General features: G+C 48.7%; 1 pseudogene; it reads left to right on the plus strand.

Annotated features, from left to right (window-relative positions):
• Positions 1-3682: 3682 nt before the first annotated feature.
• Positions 3683-5456, plus strand: LOC144374549 (olfactory receptor 6E1-like; annotated as a pseudogene).
• Positions 5457-7870: the final 2414 nt, after the last annotated feature.

Consider the following 7870-nt stretch of genomic DNA (forward strand, 5'->3'; position numbering starts at 1 on the left):
ATCATGTTCGATCACGTCCAATAATGTTGCAGGACTTGTAAAACATAATGGTGACAAAAGGCTGGACAGTTAGTCATGCCCTGGGGTAAAACCACCCACGCATATCTTTGGTCTGGCCCCTGGAAGTTAACAGAGGGAACAGAGAAGGCGAACTTCTCACAGTCCTGAGGATCAAGGGAAATAGAAAAGAAGCAATCCTTGATATTAGTCACAATGAGAGCCAAATCCCGAGGGATGGAGGGGATCCAGGGTAGCCCTCGCAAGGGGGTACCACCAGCAATCATCCGCTAATTAACCTTTCTTAGGTCCTGTAACATTCTCCATTTTCCTGTGGCCCTTTGTATGACAAATTCAGGACTATTCCAAGGGCCCAGAGAGGGCCTAATATGCCCTGGGATCAGTTGTTCTGATATTATTGCCTTTAGCTTTTGTAGTTTATCTAGGGGAAGCAGCCACTGTGCCACCCACACTGGAGGGCCCGGAAGCCATTGAATGTCGGGGACGGTAGGAACAGTGGCCTCTAGAATTGGGGGTGAGGACTCACACGGTGTGCAAGAGTGTTCTGCCTCGATGTCTCATAAAGTGGATTCCCCCAGTCATCACTAAGGGAACCCGATGGTCCAAACTGTTGTTGGCACTCCTCTTCCTCTAGGATATCATCATATTTCCATTTGTGATCTGTGGTGATGATCATCTCAGCTTCCCCCAAAATATCCTGTCCCTTCAGATCAGCTGTCAGGCCAGACACCACCAGAGGACATACCCCTTCCTGACTTTCATCTGCATCCTTCCATGTAAGCCAATCCTTGGTTTTTCCAGACCTTGTATTGCCCCCCACCCCCAATAACTGAGGTCTGGGAATCAGCTTCCATACTGGGGGAACCTCCTTCTTCCTTAATACTGTCTGGTCCGCTCCAGTGTCAATCAAGCAGCGGAACATTTTATCTACTATGAAGATGTCCATTTTGGGCCTAATTCCCGGGATAATGGAGATTTTCCAGTGGACCCTAGGCAGGCCAGTAGGCGAAGTGCCTCCTTTGGGTGACAGGGCTGGAGGGCACCCCGTTAATAGTTTAAAGGATTCTCCTCAATATCAAATTTGGACTTACAATCCCTCCACCAATGGAATCCCTTTCTACACGGGGGCAAGGCATCTAAGGTGGAGTTTGCCCAATGGTCCAATCTGAGGGACGTCCCTGCGGGGCACCGGGTCTTATTCGTCCTGTAAGGCACTCTCTCTTGATGTGGCCCTGTTGACAACATCCATAACAAACCTCTCTCCCGGCGCCACTGGAAGAGGCAAGTGCTGTAGTAAGAGCCTCAGCAAGCAAAGTCGTTTGGGCATGCAAGGCCGTGACCAACGACTATGATTGGTGGGCCTGAGTACCAACATCCTTAGTGGCAACTATCCACCTCTCCATAGATCTGTCCTTCATCCCTGCAAAGGCTAGCTTGTGGTCTGTAGTCATCACCTCCCAGACCAGCATCTTGACAAATTGGTCCCGAAGGGGTCCTGGGGGGAATTACCTTTGGAAGGTCTTTTTCATACTCTCGATGAAGGTGGCAAGATCCTCAGTAGCCCTCTGAGTAACTCCTGCTATCAGGGGCTCTGAGTGGCCTTCTTCCAACTTCTTCCATTCCACCAGCCCCAAAGTCCATACCTGCTCCTGGTAGGGGCAGGGATAGCAGCCTGCTGAAGGCCTGTGGAAAATTGACCACTGGACCCCGACGGTATCCCATAAGTTACAAGAACCAGGGGGTTAACAGCCTGATTCCTCTAAGCCTGAATGTGGCACTCCTCATTAAATAAAGCTCACCACTTCAGGTACAGGAAACACGGCCTTAGTTAAGTTTTTCCAGTCTTGGGTGGTACACTGTTGGTGGGCCAGACCCTAGAGGAGGGTTTTGGCCCAGGATGAATTAGGTCCATACTTGGAGATGGCCTTTTTGAGTTCTTTCAAGTCTTGGGCCTCCCAGGGATACCATAAGGCCGGTCTATGGCCCCCAGGATAAGCATTTAACAGGAAAGCCATACAAGATGGCAGCTTCCCCGGATTTTCCAGGGTTCCACAAGAGGGTGGAGAATTTCCGTGGTGGGAGGGGTGATAATATGGCGGAGGCCACTCCCCATCCCATCTCTCTATCATGTGTTCCGGGACAGGGGAACTTGGTGTGGAACCCAGAGGACCAGGCCAGGGATCAAAAAGATCTAGGAGGCCATTGTCAGAGGGAGCTTTTAAATCTTTCTCCTCCTGGGCAGTGAGAGGACTGACTCGCTGTGACCCAAGAGGCTCCTTAACAATGGCTTCCCAGTCAGGGTCATTGTACTTAGTATAAGACTGCCCCATCTTTTCCAGGGAAACCCTTACCTTGTAACTCCCTTGGCTTGGATCGCCGATACTTCCTTGGCGTCCGGGTTTGGTGTCTGGGTTCGGTGTCCCTGTTCGGGCACCAGATGTTGGGGTTTTTAGTCCCCTATCTCCTCCTGACTTGCAAGAGAAGTGGGAAAGCACGCCCCAACCAAGACAAGCCAAAGGTAAAGGTCGACTGGTGGCCTGCACCCAGCCCTCCCTCACTGGAGGACAATAAGACGAGCCAGGGAGATGAGTCAAAGCAGGATCTCATTTATTCAGGAAGTACACATAGCTTATATACTGCACAGGAGCCAATCAAGATAAAGGTCTTAGGGTGGAGTGAGTTCACGTGTACACCCACCCCAGAGTCTGTAAGGGAAGCACAAGCTGTCCACGAGGGCGGGAGAGTCCTGGACCTATCCTGGAGGTGGTCCACCTCTTCCTTCACTGGCCACAGCACTTCCTCCTGGCTGATCACCAAGAGCCATCCCAGGCACATGTGTAGCCACAAGACCGGGAAGCGGGCAGCCAGGCCCTTCAGAGCTACACCTCTGAATATTTTTATTTATTTATTTATGAATTTATTTTTATTATGAGACAGGGTCTCGCTAAGTTGCTGAGACTGGCCTTAAACTTGTGATCCTCCTGCCTCAGCCTCCCAAGTTCCTGGGATGAAAGTGGTTTGCTCTAGACCCTGGCTTTCCTGTTTTTTTTTTTTTTTTTTTAATGTGACTACTACACAGTGCTCAAGTATATATGTGTCTCCTGTTTGTGTCCCACATTATATCTCTCTTATTTTTGTGGTTGTTGTTTTTTTTTTTCTTTTTGCAGGGGGTTGCTGTGGATTGAATTCAGGAGCACTCAACGACTGAACCCTATCTCCAACCCTATTATGTATTTTCTTTAGAAACAGGGTCTCACTGAGTTGCTTACTGCCTTGCTTTTGCTGAGGCTGACTTTGAACTGGTGAACCTCCTGCCTCAGCCTCCTGAGTCCCTGGCTTGACAGGTGTGCACCACACCCAGTTTTTACTCATCAGAGAGCAGTATTTTTGGAGGAAGCAGGTGCTAAGTCTCGTGATGAATGTAAGTATTACTTCCTGAAGTGATGTCATTGTGGGCTACATAAGCCAGCGTTACTGTGGTGTCCACACCATGACCAGCAATGTAATAAATGTCACTTGTCTCGTCTCCACAGAGCAGCAGGATAGGCACTGACTGTCTCTGCATTTCCAAAAAGCCACATAGACCAAGAGACTAAAGATAGGCCAGGAGCAAGGACAGTGACCAGGCTAGGAAAGCAGCCACCCCCAGCCTGGTGCCTGGGCAATGGCACCTCATGAACCCATCCTCACTGCTGTGCTGGATTTGGAGCTTTTAGGGGTCACAGATGTGCGAGGGCTCCAGCTCCTTTTCTTCACGGTGCTCCTGGTCATTACATGCTAACAGTCCTGGGCAACCTGCTTATTATCACCCTGACCTTGGCAGACCGCCACCTGCACACTCCTATGTACTATTTCCTGCGCCATTTCTCCCTGCTGGAGGTGGGGTTTACGTCCAGGGTCACCCCACAGATGCTGTCCCACCTCCTCTAGGGTCACAGGACCATTGCCCGTGCCAGGTGCTTTATGCAAACAAGGCTCTACTTCATCTTGGGCACAGTGGAGTCCTTGCTACAGGCTGTTATGTCTGGTGACCGGTACCTGGCCATCTGCCTCCTGCTGCAGTATTCCACTCTCATGAAGCCCCGGGTGTGCAGCTGGCTGGTTCTGGCCTATTGGGTCACCAGTGTCTTGGTCCTTGGGGTGCTGTGTGCCTGGATGTTCTTACTGCACTTCTGCTGTCCCCGCATCCTCAACCACTTCTTTTATGACAGCACCCCCTTGCTGGAGCTGGTGTGTGATGACACCAGGATTCTGCAGCTGGTCAGCTTCCTGGTGGCCATATGCACCCTGGTAAGCTCTGTGCTTGTGATGGTTTTGTCATACTGCTGCATCATTCACACTGTTCTGCACCTGCCCATATCTGGGGGCCGCAGCAAGTTCTTCTCTATTTGCTCCTCCCACACGCTGGTGGTTTCACTCAGTTTTGGGAGCTTCATAATCATGTACCTGAAGCCCATTCAAACTGGGCACCTGACCCTCAACAAAAGAGTGGCTTTTTTCAACACCATAGTGTCACGCCTGCTGAATCCCTTCATATACTGCTTCAGGAATGATCTGGTCCAGAAAGCCAGCAGGGATGTGCTTCTCAGGGGGAGAGTGCTTTCTTCTCAGATATTCAGAGGAAAAGCTTTCCAATGCTCTGCTACTAAGTACGGCACAGTGGCACACACCTGTTATCCCAGTGGATGGGGAGACTGAGACTGGAGGATAGCAAAGTTGAGGCCAGCCTCAGTAACTTAGTAAGACCATAAGCAATTCAGCAAGGCATTGTCTCAAAAAAAAAGGAGGAAGAGGAGGAGGAGGAGGAGGAGGAGGAGGAGGAGGAGGAGGAGGAGGAGGAGGAAAAGAAGAAGCTTTATTTATTTTGGTTTCATTTTATTTTATTTTTCAATGAACATGAAGACCATTTTACTAGAGTGAAGAAAAAAAATATGAGTTCAAATATCTGCTGGGGGGCTGGGAATGTGACTTAGAGCTCTCCTGGCATAAAGGTTCAAATCACTAAGCACAAAAAAGAAACAAATAGATAAATAAAATTATAAAAATAAAGAAAGAAAAGAAAAAAAGAAAGAAACAAAAAAACATAAAAAAAAAAACCTGCTGTTGCTCTGCTGTAATCCCAATGACTTGGAAGGATGAGGCTTGAATATTACAAGCAAAAGTGAGGTGCTAAGCAACTCAGTGAGGTCTTGTCTTAAAATACAAAATAGGCCTGGGAATGGGGCTCAGTGGTTGAATGCACTGAGTTTAATCTTCAGTACCCCCCCCAAAAAAATTTGATGCTGGTAACTTTAAAGTGGAGAAAATTTACAAACCCTTTTTTGTCCAGCTGATCAAGGTCAAGGTCAATAGTGACAGGTCATGTTGACATGTGCCCTTGCCATGGTGTGATACAAATTTCTCTTTAACTTTTATCATCTTCTACCAGAAACCAGTGACCCCAGGATGATAATTAGAAAAACTTTAGACAAATTCCAGTAGAGGGAGATCCTATAGCATAACTGACCAGTGCTCCTAAAAGCTATCAAGGTCATCAAAGATGAGAAAGTCTAGGCACTGTCATGATGAAGAAGAGCCAAAGGGGACATGCTACATTCATGGAGGTGGGTGGTCTTTAAGCAGAATCCTACACCAGTGGAACTCAGGAAATCTGAGTGACCCATGGACAAAATTAAGTAATGCTTCATTGATTGTAACATGCCATGCTAATATGCCTCGTTCTCCTCCTCCTCCTCCATCTTTTTTTCTTCCTTATCTACCTCCTCCTCCTCCTCCTCCTTCTCCTCCCCCTCTGCCCTCTTCTCATTCTTCTCCTCATCATCATCTTCATCTCTTCTCCTTCTGCTTTCTCCTCCTCCTCCTCCTCCTCCATCTCCCCCTTCTCCTCCTCCATCTCCTCGTCCTCCTCCTCCTCCATCATCTCCTTCTCCTGCTGCTCCTTCACTTCCTCCTCCGAATATCTCACCTCCTCCTCCTCCTCCATCTCCTCTTGCTCCTTCTCCTCCTACTCCTCCTGCTTCTACTTCTCCTCTTCTTTTTTCTTGTTATCCTCCTCCTCAACCTTCTCCTCCTCCATCTTCTCCTCATCATCATCTCTTTCCTTTTCCTCCATCTCCTCCATCTCCTGATCCTCCTTCTCCTCCCCCTTCTTCTCCTCCTACATCATCTCCTCCTCCTGCTGCTCCTTTACCTCCTTCTCCAAATATCTCACCTCTTCCTACTTCTTCATCTCCTCCTGCTCCTTCTCCTCCTACTCCTCCTGCTTCTACTCTCCTCTTTCTTTTCCTTGTTATCCTCCTCCTCAACCTTCTCCTCCTCCATCTCCTCCTCCTCCTCATTTCTCTCCTCTTCCTCCACCTCCTCATCTTCTGATCCTCCTTCTCCTTCTTTCTCTTCCTCCTCCTTTCATCCCCTCCTCCTTCTCCTCCCTTTCTCCTCCAATTCCTCCTTCTCCTTTTCTCCTCATCATATTCAACATCATCATCTCTACTCCATCTCCTCCTCCTCCTCCACCTCCTCCTCCTTCTCTTCTTCTCTCTTCCTTCTCCCTCCTCCCACTACTTCTCCTCTTTCTCCTTCATCTCCTCTTTTTTGTCCTTTATCTTCTTCTCTTCTCCTCTCTCTCCTCCTCCTCCGTCTCTTCTTCCTCCACCTTCTCCTCATAATCATCCCCTCCTCCTCCCCTTCTCCTCCCCCTCCTCCCCTTCCTTTTCTTCCTACCTCTCCTTCTCCTTCTCCTCACTCTCATCCTCCTCCTTCCCCTCATACGTCTCCTCTTCCACCTCTTTTTTCTCCATCTCTTCCTCCTCGTTCTCTTTGTCCTCCTCCTTCTCCTCTTCAACATCATCATCTCTCCTCTATCTCCTCCTCCTTCTCCTCCAGCTTCTTCTCCTTCTTTTCCTAATCTCTCTCTCCTTCTCCTCCATATCCTCCTTCTTCTTCATTTTCTTCTTCTCAATCTTCTACTCATTCTTCTCACAACCTTCTCCTCCTCCTCCCTCTTCTCCTCATCTTCCATCTCATATTTTTCTCTTCTTCGGCATCTTCTCCTCCTCCTCCTTCTCCTCCTCCTCCTCCTTCTCCTACTTCTCCTTCATCTACTTTTTCTGCTCCCTCTCCTCCTCCTCCTACCCCTCCCTCTTCTCCTCTTTCATCTTCTCTTCTCCTCTTCTAACTCTTCCTCATCCTTCATCTTCTTCTTTATCTCCTTCTCCTCATGCATCCCTCTCTTCCTCCTCATCAACATCATCATCTCTCCTCCTCCTCCATCTCCTTCTTTTTTTCTTTTCTCTACTTTTCCTTCTCCTCATCCCTACTCCTCCTCCATCTTTTTTTCCTCCTCCTCCATCTCCTCCTGTTTTTCTCCCTATCCTACTCCTCTTTCCTTTTCTCTTCCCCCTCTTCCTCCCCTCCTACTCTTTCTCCTCCTCCTCCTCCCACTCTTTCTCCTTGTCCTCCTTGTCCTTTTTTTCTCTATCTCCTCCTGCTCCTCCTCCATCTCCTCCTTCTTATCCTCCATCTTATCTTCCTCCTCCTTATCTCTTTTTTACTCCGTCTCATCATCATTATCTCTCCTCCTCCTCCTCTTCCTTTCTCTCCTCCTCCTCCTAATCCATCTCCTCCTCCTCCTTCTTATCTCTCCTCCTCCTCCTCATAATCATCATCTATTTTTAATCTCCTCCTCCACCTCCTTGTCTTCCTTCTTCTCCTCCTCCTTGCCTCCTCCTGCTCCTTCTCCTTCTCCTCCTCTTCCTTCTTCATCTCCTCCTCCTCCTCCTTCTACACCTCCATCTCCTCCTCCTCCACCTCCTTTCTCTTCTCCTCTTCCTCCTCCATCTCATCCTTCTACGCC

The sequence above is a fragment of the Ictidomys tridecemlineatus genome, unplaced genomic scaffold (assembly GCF_052094955.1).
Source record: "Ictidomys tridecemlineatus isolate mIctTri1 unplaced genomic scaffold, mIctTri1.hap1 Scaffold_741, whole genome shotgun sequence".
In the NCBI taxonomy this organism is placed as follows: Eukaryota; Metazoa; Chordata; class Mammalia; order Rodentia; family Sciuridae; genus Ictidomys; species Ictidomys tridecemlineatus.